The sequence below is a fragment of the Helianthus annuus genome, chromosome 14 (genome assembly GCF_002127325.2).
Source record: "Helianthus annuus cultivar XRQ/B chromosome 14, HanXRQr2.0-SUNRISE, whole genome shotgun sequence".
NCBI classification, from domain to species: domain Eukaryota; kingdom Viridiplantae; phylum Streptophyta; class Magnoliopsida; order Asterales; family Asteraceae; genus Helianthus; species Helianthus annuus.
The window spans coordinates 121,829,977-121,852,304 of NC_035446.2; the positions used below are offsets into that span (position 1 = coordinate 121,829,977).

General features: G+C 39.9%; 1 protein-coding gene across 1 annotated transcript in view; it reads right to left on the minus strand.

Moving 5' to 3' along the window:
* The window catches only part of LOC118486546 (extensin-like), a 41,438-nt gene that overhangs the window by 18,743 nt on the left and 367 nt on the right, over positions 1-22,328 (minus strand). The window lies entirely within an intron of this gene.

Consider the following 22,328-nt stretch of genomic DNA (forward strand, 5'->3'; position numbering starts at 1 on the left):
AGTAAGCCAGAGGACCTTTGATGTTCAGCCTTGACCCTTGCACAGGTCAGGCACTTCCCAACGTAGAGAGCGATATCTCTTTTCATTCCCGGCCACCAGTACTTGTAACGAAGATCCTGGTACATTTTATCGGCACCGGGATGAATAGAATACCGGTATATGTGGGCTTCGTCCATCAAGATCTTTCGCAATTCAGTCCGCTTAGGTATCCAAATTCGATCTAGAAAATAGAAGATCCCATTCGATTTGCTGACAAGCTGAGCTCCATCGTGATAGATTCTCTCCTTCTTCAAGGTGCGTTCATTAAAACAAGCATGTTGGGCTTCGCGGATGAGGGTTTCGAGATCGTGTTGGGCTTGGGTATTGCGAATGTTGAGCAAATAACTCCGTCTGCTGAGTGCGTCGGCAACGACATTTGCTTTGCCTGGGTGATAACGAATCTCGTAGTTGTAATCGTTGAGAAGTTCTACCCATCGGCGTTGACGCATATTAAGTTCTTTCTGTTCAAAGATGTGTTGTAAACTCCTGTGATCGGTGAAGATCGTACACTTGGTACCATACAGGTAGTGTCGCCAAATCTTTAACGCAAAAACAACTGCGCCTAGCTCGAGATCATGGGTTGTATAGTTCTTCTCGTGGATTTTGAGTTGTCGAGATGCGTAAGCTATAACCTTGTCTCGTTGCATGAGAACACAACCAAGACCAAGGTTGGAAGCATCACAATAGACAATGAAACCATTGTTCCCGTCGGGCAATGTTAGAATAGGAGCATTGCAAAGCTTATGCTTGAGGGTTTGGAAAGCAGACTCTTGTTCAGTTCCCCAAACAAAAGACTTGTCTTTGTGCGTAAGGGCGGTAAGCGGCACAGCGATCTTTGAGAATCCTTCGATAAATCGTCGATAATAGCTCGCTAGTCCGAGAAAAGAACGGACTTCAGACGGGTTCTTAGGCGTAATCCAACTCTTAATTGCTTCAATCTTCGCGGGATCGACATGAATACCTTGACTATTAACGATGTGACCCAGAAACTGAACCTCCCCTAACCAGAATTCGCACTTGGAGAACTTAGCATAAGGTTGATTCCCCTAGAGTAGTTCGAGAACCAAACATAGATGTTGCGTGTGTTCGACTTTCAATTTGGAATAGATCAAGACATCGTCGATGAGCACGATGACAAAACGGTCAAGGTATGGTTTACACACGCGATTCATCAGATCCATGAAGACCACGGGTGCGTTGGTTAAGCCAAAAGGCATAACAACGAACTCGTAGTGGCCGTAGCGAGTGCGAAAAGCGGTTTTGGGTATATCTTCTTCCTGAATGCGTAGTTGATGATAGCCTGAACGGAGATCGATCTTTGAGAAACACGTAGCACCTTGCAACTGGTCAAACAAATCGTCGATGCGAGGTAGGGGATAGCGGTTCTTGATGGTTAGCTTATTCAACTCTCGATAGTCGATGCACATCCTGAACGACCCATCCTTCTTTTTAACGAAGAGGACTGGCGCGCCCCAAGGAGAGGTGCTTGGGCGAATAAAACCTTTATCAAGTAATTCCTGGAGTTGATTCGAGAGTTCACACATTTCGGACGGCGCGAGTCGGTATGGAGCTTTGGCGACAGGGTTAGCTCCAGGAATGAGGTCGATACGGAAGTCGATATCACGACTTGGCGGTAGTCCAGGAAGATCATCAGGGAACACCTGAGGAAATTCACGGACCACTGGGACGTCTTTGACTTCTTTCTTCCTTTTCTTTTCCTTCTCCGCTACTACAATGTTGGCCAAGAAAGCTCTGTATCCCTTGCAGAGATACTTGCTAGTTTGGACGCAGGACATGAGTTTGAGACCTTTCGAAGCAGTTTCGCCATAGACACACAGTAAATCCCCATTCGCGAGCGAGAATCGAATCATCTTGTCGAAGCACACAACTTCAGCATGGTTTTCACGAAGAAAGTCCATGCCTATTATGACGTCAAAACTTCCGAGTTGCATCGGAATAAGGTCGATTGGGAAGATGTGATTGTTGAGCTCAAGAGTACAATCATGGAGAACAGAATTGACGGCGACGGTTCTTCCAGTACCGACTTCAACATCGACTGACGAGGGCAGATAAGAACGCTCACGACTAAGGAGCTTTTCAAATTCGAACGACACAAAGAAATTATCGGCTCCAGTATTAAACAAACACGATGCATAAATACCATTTACAAGGAACGTACCATTGACCACGTTGTTGTCGGTCTGGGCTTGGCGCGCATTGATGTTGAAAGTTCTGGCGCGTGCGGCTTGTTGCTGCTGCTGGGGCTGCTGCTGCTACTGAGGCTGTTGCTGGTGTTGCTGGGGCTCCTGCTTCATGACCCTGTTGGGGCACATGTTCGCAAAGTGGTTGGGGTCACCACATGCGAAGCAAACTCGGGCATTGACCGCGGGTGCCTGAGTTGCTTGATGGCCTTGCAGAGCCGGGAGCAGAGCTTGATGAGCAGCGGCTTGTGCTGGGGTGTTACGGGGACCATAGCGACAGTTGGCAGTGAAATGACCGTACAGATTGCAATGAGCACAGAAACGACAGGCGAGACCCACCGGATGATGATATGAGCATGTCGGGCAGAGCGGGTGGGGGCCTGTGTATGCACGCTTTGCTGGCGGTGCATGAGTAACTGGTGCTGGTCGATGATGAGACTGCTGCTGAGCCGGTACGGCTTGCAGAGGAGCAGCAGTAGTAGTAACAGCACAGTTCTTGTTGCTAGAGCTGCTGTTGTTGTTCTTCTTCTTGCGGCGTGATGACTTTGATGGTTGAGTAGTGGCGGTGTCGGCGGTCGGTGCAGTGGTAGCTTGATGCAGAGACTTCGAGGGCTTATCCCAAAAACCAGCTTTTACTCGCTTGTCGTTGATCTCGGTGGCAAGTAAGTAAGTCTCTTCAATTGATGATGTCTTCGCGGCGTGAACAAAATCGGCTACACAATCGGGTAGTGCTCGAATGTACTTCTTGATGGCCATGTTTGGCGTCTAGACTTGATCGGGACAGATAATGCTGAGCTGCTTAAAGCGAGCAGTTAGGGCAGCGTTGTCTCCATCCTTTTGCTTAATGTTCCAAAACTCGTCCTCCAGCTTTTGGCGTTCGTGGGGAGGGCAGAGTTCGTCCATCATAATGGCTTTCAACTCTTCCCAAGTTAGCTCATAAGCTGCATCATTCCCGCGTTTGTTTCGTTCGGCCGTCCACCAGTCTAGAGCGCGGGACTGGAAGACGCCGGTTGCGTTTAGGGTACGGAGATTTTCTGGACAGCCGCTTTGGCGCAGAGTGACTTCGACGGAATCGAACCAATGAAACATAGCTGTTGGGCCATCTTCTCCGGTAAATTCCTTTGGTCCGCATGCCTTGAACTGTTTGAAGCTGAAAACAGTCTTGGTAGCATCTTTGGGAGCTTCAGTTCTTGACTCCTCAGGTGACTTGCTGACGTTCTCATAGACATCGCTCACAGCTTTTGCTACTTGTTTACCGATGATAGCAGCAAGACGTTTGTCTCTCTTTTCTTGGCGGGTAAGTAGGTGACGGGATCCAGATGACATTGTCTGCAACAGACATCATCACAGGACTCATCACATCATAATCGAATCTCACCTCACACGTCTACTACTTACTAAAGCTTAGCAACACATCAAGACATGTATCATGTAAACACATAGGCACATAATCACAGATTCACATAATCACAGAAGCACATAAGAACGTAGAGCACAGAATCACAGAAGCACATAATATCACGTAATCCTCCTATCAGCACACAAAAGTAGTCAAAATACAGAAACCTATTATTCAAAGTTCGCGCGTCATTCGAATATAGCAATCGCGTATAGCCTATCGAGTACTATAGCATAATCGTATAGCGTGGCATAAGGTCATCCGTATTGTAGCGACTTGTTGGCGTATTGAGATAGTAGTGCAGTGCGAGTCGTGCGTATCGATCGAAGTGAATGCAAAAATAGAATAATTCCCCCAAAATTTAAAGCACATAAACAGGTAAATACATTTAAAACACATAAAATCGACGAATTATCAGAGTCAACAGTTGCGGGCTCAGAATCGAAACACATAAAAATCGAGAAATGGATCGTAGGCGGTTATTAGACATCGACTGACCAAAGCGATTCGACGATTCTCAAGGACTTGTCATCATATTCCGACTTTCGGGATCAGCCTCTGCCTCGATTCTTGGGCATTCGGCACGCAGTCCCTAGGCCATACTCGTGAGTTCAGGTCGTTGGAGTCCGTCGAGACTTTGGTGAGAGTTTTTGTAAAGCGGAATAAGTCACCAAGGTTTGGGTTTCACCCCTGGCTTAGCAACTCCTTCCTGGTTTTGAATAAAATGGCGGCGTAAATTCGCGTTAAAGTATGGATTTCACTCCTGGTCCAACGCGAATTCTCGCGTTTTACAGATAAATACAGATCAAACAAGTAATTAAATCGAGAGTTTGCGGTTTCCACACCTAATCTCAATCAATTTACTTGTTTGATTTTGAATAATTGTGCGGTGATAGTGTTGTGTAAGCGAGAATAACGAGATATAGCACATAGGCTTGGTCTGTTGGTTCCTAACTATAGTCTAGGTTTCTAAGACATCGACCCGGACTAGGTCGTGTCTAACCTAATTCCCTATAGTTATGGCTCTGATACCAATCTGTCACACCCCAACCGATGGCGGAATCATCGGGGCGCGGCACTGAGCGAAATAGATTGTCCAGAACTTTCCATAACAATTATCATTACCATTCAATTTAAATAATACGTCCCATACCGTATCTCAAACAGTAAACAAATTATTACAGACAAAATCCAGGAAAATGTTTCTGTTCCGACAACTTAGATTTTAATACAGCAATTGTTTATCTGCTTCTAGAGACCCAAAATTTGACTACTACAGACAACAATTTGTTGGGCTCTAGAGCTTTATTCTAGCCTCGCTTTCCTAGCAGATAAGCATCTTAAACACCTATCACATACGTTAAAATAAAGTCAATACATAAAATGTAAAGGTGAGCATACAAGTTTGATAATAGCATAATAGAATTCAAAATAGTTTACGCATAACCAGCACGTACACAGAGGAAAACGAAGCATGTTAATTATCGACATGGATCTATCCATACCAGTGACTGCGGGTTGACTCCCCAGGGCAGTTCGCAATACATGATTACCACCATAATCCATGCAAGTAATTATCCTTAACAACCTCCGTGTGAACGGGTTCTGAGTCCAAACTTAGTACTATCGTCATTAAGGCAGGTAGACAGTATTCCACATGTAAACATAACAATAAGCATTCATTTAGTCACGTAATACATGCGATAACGGTTAGCGTTTAAAGTATTGCGTAGTGTGTTCGATTGTGATTTAGAATAAGTAACGTATGTAGCACCCAAAAGTGCGAAAGCAAAAAGGGTTCGAGTATACTCACAGCGATTGATGGATTGAAGGGAGCGCTTGAGAGTAGGGTTAGCCTGAATAGTTAGATAGTATAATGATAAGCAACGCGTAAAACGGAAACAAGTGTTGATGGATCGGACAGCTGGTTGATCGGACGGTAGTCCGATCGGACGGCTGACCGTTCGGTTGACAGTCCGTTCGGACAGTTGTCCGGTCGGACGGGAGCCTGATCGGATGGCTGTTCGAGTGGATTGTTTCTTCCTTTGAGAATGATGTGTTTGTGTATGATGGTTTGACTTTGGAAGTTTTCGTTGTAGCATTTGAAAACATTGAAGTATCTTTACCTTTCAGGTCGGTCGATCGAACGGTCGTTCGATCGGCCGGCAACCCGATAGGCTAGGTACTCCATCAAAACAAGTTCTCAGAAGGGTGTCACCTGGTCGGACGGCTATTCGATTGGGTGGCACTCCTAGTGCGTCGAACATGTGAAAAATCGATTAAGTGTTGAAGTCAAGTATCTCATGATCCGAAGAGTAATCCAATCGGACGATAGTTCGATCGGACAACAGTTCGTTCAATACTCAAGCTTCAATGAATTGGTTAAGTGTGGGACCATGTGCTAGCCGATCGGCCGGCTGGCTGTCCGTTCGGACAGCACCCTGACCTGGTCGGCCTGTTCGTCTAACACTTGGTTATTCTGATTGTTTGTCGATTTATCAAGGTATTTTGACAATGAGTCAAACAACAGAAACCTCGTCTTTACTTGGTTCTCCTGTTCGGACAGGAATCACCCAAATTCGGTTGGTGAACGGTTCGAGGCGGCGTTTAACGTTTAACCCGAAATCGATGAACCTCGTGGATAGATTCCAGATCTTGAGTCACGCAACCACCGAAATGGTTAGTAAGTCGGCACAAGCTCCGTTCCTATCGGTTTTGGAGGTATTGAGCTTAAAAGAGTTGAAAGAAAGTTGGAAAACCATCTTTCAATCCCTTTTTACCATGAATATGTTTAGATCCATGAAGGATCTTTGTTTGTTTATGTGGAAATAGGTTAGATCCAAGCTATTCTTGGTGGATTGAGGCCAAAGCTTGAAGTTCTTCAAGAACCCATGATGACATCATCCTAGAACACTTGAATCTTGATGATTTCACGGTTAAAAGTTAAGATTTGAAAGATAGAAAGGTGTAGGAGTGCGTATAGATCAAGAAAGTACAAGATTTAGGACGAAATCTTACCGGAATTGAGAGAAACCTGAGAAAAAGTGAGCTGAGCGTGCTGGTCGGACAGAGGTTTCCAAAAGTAGAAAGTTTGACAATGACAGGGGTATTTATAGGATGCCAAAAAAGGTAAAGGCTGGCTGATCGGTCGGTCAGCACGATCGGACAGCCTGTCCGATTGGACAGCAGTCCGATCGGCTGGCTGTTCGATCGGCTGGTAGCCTGATTGATCAGCTGCCTGATTCGAGTGTTTGGTGCGATGATTTTTGATATTTCGATCTCGATTGCGATTGATGAGAATTTGATAGAGTTTCCCATTCAAATTACTTTTAATCCTAATTACTATATCTAACATACAAGCATCTATATTTCGCGCTGTCTTTTCGCCACCAATTATCATAATTCGATTTCGATTGAGTTCGATTGACTTTCGATTGCGATTCGATTGATTACCACACATAACATAAAGTAAACATGCACAAGTAACACATAAGGCACACACACACGTATAACAGTAACCAACATTGCGATATTCGAGTTTCGAGTTCGATGATGATTAGATTAGTTCGATTAGCGTTTAATTAACTTTATAGCATTGTTACTTCCTATTATTCACAGTCGTAAAGCGGTTCGTAGCGATAAACATTCAATTACTTCGATTGTAATTAATTACTCCACATAATACTACTAACGTAAAAACATAAAAAATAAACTAACTACAGTCAAAGAAGTCAAACAGGGATTGAGCAAGGAGAGACAGATTGCTATTAGCGATCTTTTCCTCCTTTGACTTCAATCTTGACTTTGACTTTGACTTTCGAAACACTGGGGTGTTACATTATATGACCATAATATTATAGGGAATAACTCTCTGAGGTTATACCTTTTAGTCATATTATTTGAAGGGGAAATTGACGAGTCAACTTTATATACTTTTAAAAATGTCAAAAACGCCCTTTTGGCGTAGAAATAGTTTTTAAACCTAAAAGGCGTATTATTTGACCTCAAAACTGATCATATAATATTTTGAAATACAATTTGACATAACGGACTCGTGATAGACCCATTCAACCTTTCGATGCCATGTTTACGCAAATAACTAGTTTAATATATATAAAGTATATTAACTAGTTGAATTGGGTTTAAACCTTTTAAAATCATCCCCAAATCAGAATTTTTGGTTAAATAACCTTTATCCAATGAGTCATTGCACTCGAATAGGTATAAACCAAATTCTATCCGGTCTACGTTTAATCTAGCGAAACTAAACCTATTCCTAAGTTAACGGGTCAAGTCTAAGGAACTTACCTATGACCCGTAGACATTCTAACGGATAGCTAATTCTGTTCATTCCATACTACAGAATCCCCCAGATAATCGGACTTGGGTCAATATTACCTAGACTTGCCGCTTTTGCTAAACTAAAATCGTTATCGGTTGGAAGCTAGCAAAAGGTAAATACTCTTAACTTATTCTATTTTTAAACTTGGGGTATCGCAAATATGCCACTTGGAGAGGGTATTATATAAATGAGTCCTGAGATCTGCTTATAAATATAATAACTCGTTTTAGTCTGTAGTACTTGATAACTGAAACAATTGGGGGTTAATGCTACCGTGTCCGGGCGTCCCGACTCATAAACTATCATGGCCATACTAAATAACGCGCCAGCGTAGGCATACTGACTAAAAGATGCGTTATTAAACTTTGGTGTGTACCTTATTCATTATAGCACTGAAAATGACCGGATATGATTTCTGGTTCCCGACTGTATGACAAGTATTGTAAAACTGGTGACAAGATAATATCCCAAGAAATATTAAATGATTACCTACAGTTTTTCTCTATCTATAAAACTCTTTTTTGAAAAACTATTTTCAAAATGAGTCGGTTAATTCTATTTACCAGCGAAAGCTAACGTATTTTCAAAAGGATTGAACCGCAGGTACCGAACCTTAATATTAGGCTGGAAATCCGGGTCGGCTATGACAAAAGCTATAGCATTTGCAACTCCTCAGCTTAAGACCTATGATGCCTAAAGCTCTTTTTTATATTGATCCCGACTGTGGGCTGTAACACCTCGAAAATTCATGTCCAATAATGTATTGGCACGTGTCATGAGCTTTGAACGTGTAAAAGATTTCTTACGAAGGACTAAAGTTGACAAACAAGGGAAGTATGTGAATATAAGAGTTCAAAATGTCAACAATGAATAAATATACTTTAAAATAGCCCTACATGATGTTTATACCCTTAAACGAATGAGTCATGGATCATACGAAGCTAATTGTGAAAGAAAGTGAGGAATTACAAACTACAGGGGTTAAATGAGTCAACATGTTTAAAAGTATACCTCTGAGTGACCTTTTAGCAAACCCAAAACTTTGTAATGGTTAATTATACTCACAAGAAGGTGTGATAAAAATTTCACAAGGTTTCGATTAAGTATGAGAAAGCTATGACAATATTCGTATACGAGGGGTTAAAAGCGCCAATATTGAAATTTAAGGCTTTTCGGGAGATCACGAAGTTAACCGAGGACTTAACGATGTTTGGTTATGTCTTGGAGCCCTTAAAAGTTAACTATAGGGGGCCAAAGTGCAATAAATGAAAGTTAAATAAAGATTGTATGGACCAGGGACCAAACAACAAACTTTGAAAGTTGAAAATCCGGTCAGTAGGGGCGTCGCGCTACGCGTAGGCTCCTTAGGAGACCTACGCGCGACGCGTGGGGTTATTTGTTGTAGAATTCCTTCACAGCTGCCATTTCAGTCCATTTAACCGACTTAAGAAGGTTGTTTTCGATTCTATGGGCTTGTTTAATGGTATATTAAGGCCTAGGGACACTTGTAATGATCTGGAATCAATCCTAGACTTGTTTGGCATGATCAAATTGCATCAAGAAACCTATATAAAGGCCATAATTTGAGTTCTTCATTTGCGCATTCACTTGAAAGTTCACAACTCACTTCTTGGAGGTTCCTGGAGCTCAAGACTCATTCCTAGTGATCATTAGTCGTGCTTAGGATTATTGTAAGTGTATTTAACCTTTCTTAATTCAGTTTAGCTTAGTTATTTAGCGTAAAGTCAAACCATCGTAATTAAGATTTGACTTCGTCATTAATCTTAATCCCTTCAGTCAAAATTCAAATTGAAAGTACCTATGAGTTGGTAATTATGTGGGCAATAAACCCTTAAAAGGGTATTATCTAATTCCCACTCTAACTAGGTCAATTGTCGAGTCAAACTTGATTATAAAAAGTCAACAGGAAGCCTATTTTCAAATAAATGCATAATTAGCAATGTAAAGGCTATGCAACTTGTTTTATCATTAATATACCTTGGTAATTAATGTAAGAACATGTCTAAACATGTTCAACTCGACAATTTTCAGTTTAGGCTCGGTTCGGGACCGAAAGTCGCATAGTTTGACTTATGCTTTGACTTTCAGTTCTGACCCGTTTGAGCATGGTTTAGTAATGCCTTAGAGCTTTAATAGGACCAAGTTACCTATAAGTATAACCCTCTGAGATTATACAACTTGGTTCATTAGTTATCCGATTCATATGCATATTTCCGTTAAATGCCTAAATGTTGACTATTATGCCCATATGACCATAAAACATGAATTTTGAAAATATAAAAGAGTAGAAACCTTAGTACTGATTTATAAACCTGTACCTAAAATTTGACATCAGTTTGAGGTTTAGATTAAGAGTTACGCTCAATAGCGTAATTAGAAAAATTTTTAGTAATTAAAAGGCATAAATAGCATATAACCTATCTAAACTCAATTTTTGACACCAAACTTTTTACCCACTGATATAAAATAATATTTTGGTATTTTTGGAGATTTTTATTTATTTTTAGGCTGATCATAACCTAGAGTTCTAAGCTTATTTCGGTAGTTGTCGGTTTTACCCTTTTAAGCTATAAAATGAGTTTTGCCAAACCTTTTGACACCAAACCTTTTTCTACTGATCTAATACGATAAATAGAATATTTTAAGCCTACTAGAATAGTAAAAATATCAGCTTTCCTTTAAGAACCCGGAAATAGCTCAAAATCGCCATTTTTAAGCGTTTTAAGCGTTTTAAACGCATAGTATGTATTAAAACCATATTAGATATATAAGACTTGATACCTACTGATGTTTTAAGTAAATTTTTATACTTTAGCAGTAAGCAAAAGTTTTAAACTCAGATTTCCAGATTTGACCTTTAAACGTTAGGTGAAATTACCAAAATGCCCCTTCAGTGCATAGTATGGTCAGAAATGATAAATTTCACATATAGGTTATACCCTACTGATATAACTTAGTAAATTAAGTATTTTTACTGATTACATCAGACCCAAAACTTAGAATTATATTTAAACTCTTTTATAACCTTTTAAATGACCAAAATGCCCTTAACGGGCATAATTGGAGTTTAAATTCATATGGGGCATAACAGAAGATATCTTACTGATGTCACAACATTTTTAAGGCATATTAACTTATGAAACTTGTATATGACTCTTATGGTTACTCGTTACGCACTTTTCGCGTTCGGATCGGCTTATGTAACTAGTTTGCATATATTAGCCGAAACGGGTCAAACCATATCGTTTTTGTCTCAAAATCCAGAATGTGTTTAGTTTACCCATATTTAAAAAGTATACAAGCTTGTCGGGTCAAAACCACATTCTAAACCGGTCTTCACTTTATCATGCGTTTGAACCGTGTCTTCCTTTTTAAAACTAACCGGTCTAAGTCTAAGCTTAATTAAAGACCCGTTAGGATTCTAATAGGTTATTAAAAACCTTCATTCCAGATTAGGAGCCCAGTAAAAGCTACGTGCACTTGCTGTATTTGATTTATACTTTGCTCAGGTAAATACTCGTAACTTATTTTCCCTATACGGGCTTGGGATACGGTACTATAAGAGTACCGCTTGGTCGGGTGTATGTAGTCATTTAAATCGTATTGTCATTGATGTATTTACATAACCTGTTTAATATGTATTATTTGGTGTATAGCTTTTGGGGGTTAAATGACCATGTCCCGGATATCCTTGGCATCATTCAAAGAAATGGCCACGACCTAAGCACGGGGTGTAGGCGTACACCTGACAGCTGCATTATGTAAAAACTGGTAGCCCACTTAAAGGAATCAACCTTGTGGGTATTAGACCTGTGGCGTGTCAGTTAATCTAGACCGGACCTACAACCGGCCCTGATAGACGACAAATAAGTAAAACTGTATACAAGATTATTTTTAAATAATTGTCCCAAGTTATAAAAGATATTTTTGCCTAAGGGCATTCAAACAAATTTTCAAACTCTTTTCAAAATGAGTCAGTTAAGTTGTATTTACCAGTGTAAACTGACGTATTTTCCAAAAAGGCTAAGTGCAGGTACTATACGTAATAGGCTGGCTACTCCAGGCATCAATAATCAAGTCTCGCAAGCTCTAGATGTCAAAGTCTGTTGAATAGTTTTCCTTTTTATTTTGATCCGCCTGTGGATCTGTTTCAGCCACTTTGTGATACTTAATATTACACTTTTATTTGGTTGAAATAAAAAAATCTATCTTTTTGCTTCCGCTGTGCATTTTAATTGTATTGTTTGACTATGATGATATCAACTACGTCACGATACTCCCCACCAGGCCCACCGGTGATATGTAAAAATATCGGGGTGTGACAGGTTGGTATCAGAGCCAACACTGAGTGAATTAAACACTAGCCTTTGTGTTTAATCTCAGTTACACAGTTGCACATTCTCGAGTCTAGACAAAGAACATAGGATTAATCCTAATTCGTTTAATTTCTCCTTTATTTGTTTCCTTTGTTATTTTTCTGATTAGCCCTTGCATGGAAAGTCATTTTCAGTTAGAAGACCCATTTAGGGCAACCATTTCTATTATAATATCATTCCTTTTTATAAGATCTACCATTATGATAAAATGGCAAAATCTAAGAGGACAAGACCTAGCCATGTGTCACGTTAAGACAGGGCCAAGATGGTAGTTCCTCAATTAGATTCAGATCCTTGTTAACATCTCAGTTTAGGATGGCTCTGCGTTGAACATTAAAAAGAATCTTAAAAGTAAAACCTAGCCTAAATGTCGTCGCAGACATGGCCAAGATGGTAAAACCTATTCAAAAGATTCAAATCCTTGTTAAACATCTGAAAGCATATTAACATGCTTGACAAATGTGACTCGATAAAATCACATAAGTCATTCTTAAATTTGGATATTCTAAATTCCCTTATTTATATGATCATCCTCTAAGGATGAAGTGCCCATGGGCTATAATTAACGTCCTCTGGGACTAAAGACAGTGGTAGCCTACAACTCCCTGTCAAGGAAAGGTAATGAACTTTTATTCAAACCTTAATACCTCGATTCTATGAAATCCTGGTTTAATAATTAAATTTGTTTACGTGACTAGGCCTTTCTGTGCTATTATTAAAGATCCTGAACAATTATATACTAATCAAATTAACTAAAACGTGCATTAAAAACCATGGTTAATAAATCGTTTAAAACGATAAAACTGTATAAGCTTCCGTATAAACCTTGTCCTTATTTTCTTTTATGTAGCAATTAAACCTACATGGCTAGGTCAGAGGAAGTGAACAGTCATCCCCTGGAAAACCATGATGATGATAAGATTAATATAACTAGAGGAGAGCTCCGTACACTGATTGATACAGCTGTATCTAAAGCTGTAGAGGAGCAATTCAAGGAGTTTAGTGGAACTCATAGTAGAACTTCTTCAGTACCCCACTCTAAGTCTGTTCCTAAGACTCATTCTGAAGCTCACAGCAAGCCACTCTCTAAGAAAGATGAACCCAAGAAAGAGAATGTTGAACATTCCTCAAACCAACACAGTATTCCATCCAAGAGGATAGTGTTCGATGATGGAGCGCGTACCAAGTCCTGTACTTATAAGTACTTTGTTTCATGCAAACCCCGGGATTTCACTGGGGAGAAAGGGGCAATAGATTGTATGACTTGGTTAGATGAAATGGACACTGTTGTTGATATCAGCGGTTGTGCTGAAAGGGATATAGTGAAGTATGTATCCCAATCGTTCAAGGGAGAGGCACTGGCATGGTGGAAGTCTCTCATTCAAGCTGCTGGAAAGATCCCACTCTATAATATGTCATGGGAACAGTTTGTAGTCCTCATTAAGGAGAATTATTGCCCTCAGCATGAGGTTGAAAGGATTGAATCAGATTTCTTATCGTTGGTGATGAAGAATTTAGATTGTCAAGCTTACCTCACCAGTTTCAATACTATGTCTAGGTTGGTTCCATATCTGGTAACCCCAGAACCCAAGAGAATCGCTCGCTTCATTGGGGGTTTAGCCCCAGAGATCAAAGCCAGTGTTAAGGCTTCAAGACCTACTACTTTTAGATCAGCAGCTGATCTATCCTTGTCCCTCACCTTAGATGCGGTCAGGCTAAGATCGCTCAAGAACTCTGAAGAGAGTAAGAGGAAGCGTGAGGATGATACCTCACGAAGATCTGAGAAGAAGCACAAAGGTAACACGGACCACAAGAAAGAGTCTGGGTCCAACAAAGGCAATCAGCGATCAGAGGAAAAGCCAAAGTGCACGACTTGCCAAAAATGCCACTTTGGAAAATGCAGGCTTGAGACCAAGTCTCAACCAGGATCACCTACATGTGGGTTATGCAAGTCTAAGGAGCATAAGACTATTGATTGTAAAAAGATTAAAGATGCCACATGTTACAACTGCAATGAGAAAGGGCACATTAAGACCAATTGCCCTAAATACGCCAAGAAGCCTGAGGAAGCCAAGAAGACCAATGCTAGGGTCTTCCAGATGAATGCACATGAGGCTATCCAGGACGACAACGTGATCACAGGTACCTTCCTCATTAATGATGTTTATGCAAGAGTACTTTTTGATTCAGGAGCTGATAAGTCATTCGTAGATGATAAGTTCTGTAAGTTGCTGAATTTACTTGTTAAAACCCTAAGTGTGAAATATGAGGTGGAATTAGCTGATGGTACCTTAGAAACCGCCTCAACCGTTTTAGATGGATGTTTTATATCCATTAGGAACCACTCTTTTCCAATGTCTCTGCTTCCTTTGAAGTTAGCCGGGTTTGATACAGTATTAGGCATGGATTGGTTATCGCATAACCAAGCCCAGATCGTTTGCAATAAGAAGCAAGTGGTAGTCAAGACTCCATCTGGTGAGTCACTTACCATTCAAGGAGATACCCGGTATGGACTACCTGAGCAAGTGTCTATGCTCAAGGCATCTAGATGTCTAAAGAAGGGTTGTGTCATTTATATGGCACAAGTGACTATTGATGAGCAGAAGCCCAAGGTTGAAGATATTCCAGTCATTTCTGAGTACCCTGAAGTTTTCCCTGAAGAACTACCTGGCTTGCCACCAGATAGACAAATGGAGTTTAGAATTGACATCGTCCCTAGAGCAGCGCCTGTTGCGAGAGCACCTTATAGGTTAGCACCAACAGAGATGAAGGAATTGAGGACGCAGCTAGATGATTTGTTAGCCAAAGGTTTTATTAGACCTAGTTCGTCTCCTTGGGGAGCACCAATCTTGTTTGTGAAGAAGAAGGATGGATCAATGCGTCTATGCATTGATTACCGTGAGCTTAATAAGGTCACTATCAAGAATAGGTATCCTTTGCCCAGGATCGACAATCTGTTCGATCAATTGCAAGGGGCAAGCTACTTTTCTAAGATCGATTTGAGATCAGGCTATCATCAATTGAAAGTTAAAGATGAAGATGTACACAAGACTGCATTTAGGACTCGTTATGGTCATTACGAGTTCCTAGTGATGCCTTTTGGGCTCACTAATGCCCTGCCGCATTCATGGATCTTATGAATCGCGTCTGCAAACCTTATTTGGATAAATTCATCATTGTCTTCATCGATAACATTCTCATCTACTCGAAGAGCCAAGCTGACCACGAGAAGCATCTCCGTTGCATTCTAGAACTGCTTCATCAAGAAAAGCTTTATGCCAAGTTCTCGAAGTGTGAATTTTGGCTTCGTGAAGTCCAATTTCTTGGACATGTGGTTAGTGAGCATGGTATCCAAGTAGATCCCGCTAAAATTGAAGCTATTATGAACTGGCAAGAGCCAAAGACGCCTACGGAGATTCGAAGCTTTCTAGGACTAGCAGGATACTATAAGCGATTTATTGAAAACTTCTCAAGAATTGCAGCACCCCTGACTCTTCTCACCCGCAAGAATAGCAAGTTTGATTGGGGGCCTAAGCAGCAAGAGTCTTTCGACATTCTGAAGCAGAAGTTAAGCAGCGCTCCAGTGCTGACGTTACCTGAAGGTATTGATGAGTTTGTAGTATATTGTGACGCATCACACACCGGTATGGGCTGTGTGTTGATGCAGAAAGGCAAGGTCATTGCCTATGCTTCACGCCAGTTAAAGGTGCACGAGAAGAATTACACCACCCATGACTTGGAGCTGGGTGCCGTTGTATTCCCACTAAAACTGTGGAGGCATTACTTGTATGGGACTGAGTGTGTGATCTATTCAGATCACAAAAGCCTTCAGCATCTGTTCAATCAGAAGGATTTAAATATGAGGCAGCGACGTTGGATGGAAACTTGGAATGATTATGATTGTGAGATAAGATACCATCCAGGCAAGGCAAATGTGGTTGCCGATGCCTTAAGTAGGAAGGAGAGGGTAAAGCCTATAAGAATCAATGCCAAGAGCATTGAGATAAAGAATAGTTTGAATGAAAGGTTGTTAGCTGCGCAGAAGGAAGCTGTGCTAGAAGCTAACTACCCTGATGAAAAGCTAGGAGTAACTGAGGAGCAGTTATCCTATGGCAAGGACGGAATCCTAAGGTTAAATGGACGAATATGGGTTCCAGTTTATGGAGGACTTCGGGATGTTATCCTCCAGGAAGCCCACAGTTCCAAATATTCCGTTCATCCTAGAGCTGATAAAATGTACCAGGATTTGAAGGCCAACTATTGGTGGATAGGCTTGAAGAATTCTATAGCTGCCTATGTAGCTAAATGTTTGACGTGCGCACAAGTCAAGGCTGAACATCAGAAGCCGTCAGGTTTGCTACAACAGCCTGAAATTCCCTCTTGGAAATGGAAAATGGTGACGATGGATTTCATCACCAAGCTGCCAAAGACGAGGAAAGGAAATGATACTATATGGGTGATAGTAGATAGACTGACTAAGTCAGCACATTTCCTACCCATTAAGGAAACTTACAGTTCTGACATGTTAGCCCAGTTGTATGTTGATAAGATTGTATCTCTGCATGGAGTACCAGTGGCTATTATCTCGGACAGAGATACCAGATACACGTCGCACTTTTGGAAAAGTTTCCAACAATCTTTGGGCACGCGCTTAAACTTCAGTACGGCTTACCATCCTCAGACGGATGGGCAGAGTGAGCGTACCATTCAAACTCTGGAAGACATGCTGCGTGCATGTGTAATTGATTTAGGAGGTAGCTGGGATAAGCACCTACCATTGGTCGAGTTCTCCTATAACAATAGCTACCATACAAGCATTCAGGCTGCGCCTTTTGAGGCATTTTATGGTAGGAAATGCAGAACGCCCATTTGTTAGGCAGAAGTAGGAGAAACTCAATTATCAGGACCTGAACTAGTGTTCGAAACGACGGACAAGATTGTCCAGATTCGTGATCGCCTTAAAGCTGCCAGGGATAGGCAGAAGCGTTATGCTGATAAAAGGCGAAAACCTCTAAAGTTTGAGGTTGGTGATAAAGTTTTGCTCAAAGTATCACCCTGGAAGGGAGTGATGCGATTTGGTAAGAAAGGTAAGTTAAGCCCAAGGTATATAGGTCCATTCGAGATCATCGAATGTGTTGCAAGTTAAACTTACCTGAAGAGCTCAGTGCTATTCACAATGTATTCCACATCTGCAATTTAAAGAAATGTCTAGCTGATGAGTCAATAGTCATACCGCATACAGATGTGCATATAGATGAGAGCTTGAAATATGTGGAAAAACCTTTGTGGATCGAGGATCGACAGGTTAAGAAGCTTCGGAGGAAGCAAGTGCCGATTGTAAAGGTTAAATGGGATGCCCGCAGAGGTCCCGAGTACACGTGGGAGGTAGAATCCACAATGAAAGAAAAGTACCCTCATTTGTTTCAGTAAATCTCGAGGTCGAGATTTCTTTTAAGGGGGGTGATGATGTAACACCTCGAAAATTCATGTCCAATAATGTATTGACAGGTGTCATGAGCTTTGAACGTGTAAAAGATTTCTTACGAAGGACTAAAGTTGACAAACAAGGGAAGTATGTGAATATAAGGGTTCAAAATGTCAACAATTAATAAATATACTTTAAAATAGCCCTACATGATGTTTATACCCTTAAACAAATGAGTCATGGATCATACGAAGCTAATTGTGAAAGAAAGTGAGGAATTACAAACTACAGGGGTTAAATGTGTCACCATGTTTAAAAGTATACCTCTGAGTGACCTTTTAGCAAACCCAAAGCTTTGTAATGGTTAATTATACTCACAAGAATGTGTGATAAAATTTCACAAGGTTTCGATTAAGTATGAGAAAGCTATGACAATATTCGTATACGAGGGGTTAAAAGCGCCAATATTGAAATTTAAGGCTTTTCGGGAGATCACGAAGTTAACCGAGGACTTAACGATGTTTGGTTATGTCTTGGAGCCCTTAAAAGTTAACTATAGGGGGCCAAAGTGCAATAAATAAAAGTTAAATAAAGATTGTATGGACCAGGGACCAAACAACAAACTTTGAAAGTTGAAAATCCGGTCAGTAGGGGCGTCGCGCTACGCGTAGGCTCCTTAGGACCTATGCGCGACGCGAGGGGTCATTTGTTGCAGAATTCCTTCACAGCTGCCAGTTCAGTCCATTTAACCGACTTAAGAAGGTTGTTTTCGATTCTATGGGCTTGTTTGATGGTATATTAAGGCCTAGGGACACTTGTAATGATCTGGAATCAATCCCATACTTGTTTGGCATGATTAAATTGCATCAAGAAACCTATATAAAGGCCATAATTTGAGTTCTTCATTTGCTCATTCACTTGAAAGTTCACAACTCACTTCTTGGAGGTTCCTGGAGCTCAAGACTCATTCCTAGTGATCATTAGTCGTGCTTAGGACTATTGTAAGTGTATTTAACCTTTCTTAATTCAGTTTAGCTTAGTTATTTAGCGTAAAGTCAAACCGTCGTAATTAAGATTTGACTTCGTCATTAATCTTAATCCCTTCAGTCAAAATTCAAATTGAAAGTACCTATGAGTTGGTAATTATGTGGGCAATAAACCCTTAAAAGGGTATTATCTAATTCCCACTCTAACTAGGTCAATTGTCGAGTCAAACTTGATTATAAAAAGTCAACAGGAAGCCTATTTTCAAATAAATGCATAATTAGCAATGTAAAGGCTATGCAACTTGTTTTATCATTAATATAACTTGGTAATTAATGTAAGAACATGTCTAAACATGTTCAACTCGACAATTTTCAGTTTAGGCTCGGTTCGTGACCGAAAGTCGCAGAGTTTGACTTATGCTTTGACTTTCAGTTCTGACCCGTTTGAGCATGGTTTAGGAATGCCTTAGAGCTTTAATAGGACCAAGTTACCTATAAGTATAACACTCTGAGATTATACAACTTGGTTCATTAGTTATCCGATTCATATGCATATTTCCGTTAAATGCCTAAATGTTGACTATTATGCCCGTATGACCTTAAAACATGAATTTTGAAAATGTAAAAGAGTAGAAACCTTAGTTACTGATTTAAAAACCTGTACCTAAAATTTGACATTAGTTTGAGGTCTAGATTAACAGTTATGCTCAATAGCGTAATTAGAAAACTTTTTAGTAATTAAAAGGCGTAATTAGCATATAACCTATCTAAACTCAATTTTTGATACCAAACTTTTTACCCACTGATATAAAATAATATTTTGGGATTTTTGAAGATTTTTATTTATTTTTTGGCTGATCATAGCCTAGAGTTCTAAGCTTATTTCGGTAGTTGTCGGTTTTACCCTTTTAAGCTATAAAATGAGTTTTACCAAACCTTTTGACACCAAACCTTTTTCTACTGATCTAATATGATAAATATAATATTTTAAGCCTTCTAGAATAGTAAAAATATCAGCTTTCCTTTAAGAACCCGGAAATAGCTCAAAATCGCCATTTTTAAGTGTTTTAAGCGTTTTAAACGCATAGTATGTATTAAAACCATATTAGATATATAAGACTTGATACCTACAGATGTTTTAAGTAAATTTTTATACATTAGCAGTAAGCAAAAGTTTTAAACTTAGATTTCCGGATTTGACCTTTAAACCTTAGGTGAAATTACCAAAATGCCCCTTCGGTACATAGTATGGTTAGAAATGATAAATTTCACATATAGGTTATACCCTACTGATATAGCTTAGTAAATTAAGTATTTTTACTGATTACATCAGACCCAAAACTCAGAATTATATTTAAACTCTTTTATAACCTTTTAAATGACCAAAATGCCCTTACGGGGCATAATTTGAGTTTAAATTCATATGAGGCATAATAGAAGATATCTTACTGATGTCACAACATATTTAAGGCATATTAACTTAGGAAACTTGTATATGACTCTTATGGTTACTCGTTACGCACTTTTCGCGTTCGGATCGACTTATGTAACTAGTTTGCATATATTAGCCGAAACGGGTCAAACCAAATCGTTTTTGTCTCAAAATCCAGAATGTGTTTAGTTTACCCATGTTAAACAAGTATCCAAGCTTGTCGGGTCAAAACCACATTCTAAACCGGTCTTCGCTTTATCATGCGTTTGAACCGTGTCTTCCTTTTTAAAACTAACCGGTCTAGGTCTAAGCTTAATTAAAGACCCGTTAGGATTCTAATAGGTTATTAAAAACCTTCGTCCCAGATTAGGAGCCCAGTAAAAGCTACGTGCACTTGCTGTATTTGATTTATACTTTGCTCAGGTAAATACTCTTAACTTATTTTCCCTATACGGGCTTGGGATACGGTACTATAAGAGTACCGCTTGGTCGGGTGTATGTAGTCATTTAAATCGTATTGTGATTCATGTATTTACATAACCTGTTTAATATGTATTATTTGGTGTATGGCTTTTGGGGGTTAAATGACCATGTCCCGGATATCCTTGGCATCATTCAAAGAAATGGCCACGACCTAAGCACGGGGTGTAGGCGTACACCTGACAGCTGCATTATGTAAAAGCTGGTAGCCCACTTAAAGGAATCAACCTTGTGGGTATTATACCTGTGACGTGTCAGTTAATCTAGACCGGCCCTACAACCGGCCCTGATAGACGACAAATAAGTAAAACTGTATACAAGATTATTTTTAAATAATTGTCCCAAGTTATAAAAGATATTTTTGCCTAAGGGCATTCAAACAAATTTTCAAACTCTTTTCAAAATGAGTCAGTTAAGTTGTATTTACCAGTGTAAACTGACGTATTTTCCAAAAAGGCTAAGTGCAGGTACTATACGTAATAGGCTGGCTACTCCAGGCATCAATAATCAAGTCTTGCAAGCTCTAGATGTCAAAGTCTGTTGAACAGTTTTCTTTTTTATTTTGATCCGCCTGTGGATCTGTTTCAGCCACTTTGTGATACTTAATATTACACTTTTATTTGGTTGAAATAAAAAAATCTATCTTTTTGCTTCCGCTGTGCATTTTAATTGTGTTGTTTGACTATGATGATATCAACTACGTCACGATACTCCCCACCGGGCCCACCGGTGATATGTGAATATATCGGGTGGTGACATGGTCATACACTGAACGCTTCGGCTACAAAGTCCATTTTTCCTACAAAGTGTACAAAGTCATAAAAAACCACAATTTCAACCATAAAACACACTCAAAACCCACAAATAACAGTGTGAATATCACTAAAATACAATATCCAAACCCTAACTTTCCATTAAAACTTCAAACACAACATCGTAGAACTATGAATATAAAACACAACATGATGATCATCATAAAACACACTAATGTTAGTTATTCGAAAATCAAAGCCTTATCATTCAAAACACAACACAAAACCCACAAATATGGCATTCTAGTAATCTTTACTTTATTATTTGTGGGGTTTGAGCGTGTTTTATGGCTGAAATTGTGGTGTTTTATGACTTTGTACACTTTGTAGAAAAAATGAACTTTGTAGCCAACTCCCACCCTATATATATAGAAACGGGATCAGGAGAAAACGCCCAAAAGTGTGAGAACGGTAAGAACGCATCCTGGCCCAATACGTGGCGCGGGACATGATCAGGGTCCGAGTGGTTTTTTTGTCTTTTCAATATTCTTCTCCTTTCCCGATTTTTGCGTGTGACATGCTGCTTCATTTTTGGCGTGCAAGATAATTTTGGCGTTAAATAGAATCATTAATTATTTGGCGTTTTACTGTTTTTCCCAGATTTCTTCTCGTTGAATTAATTCTTTTTGTGTCATATAGTTAATTTTTTGGCGTTATGGCGTTTTCCATGTCATTTTTTTGGCGTTCTGGGTCTTTTTGTTAATATTTGATTACCATAGATTAATATTTTATAAAATTACAATAATACGAAATCAAAATAAACTAATAGTCTTCCGTGGATGGGATTACATCAGAGATGTACACATCGCTTTGTT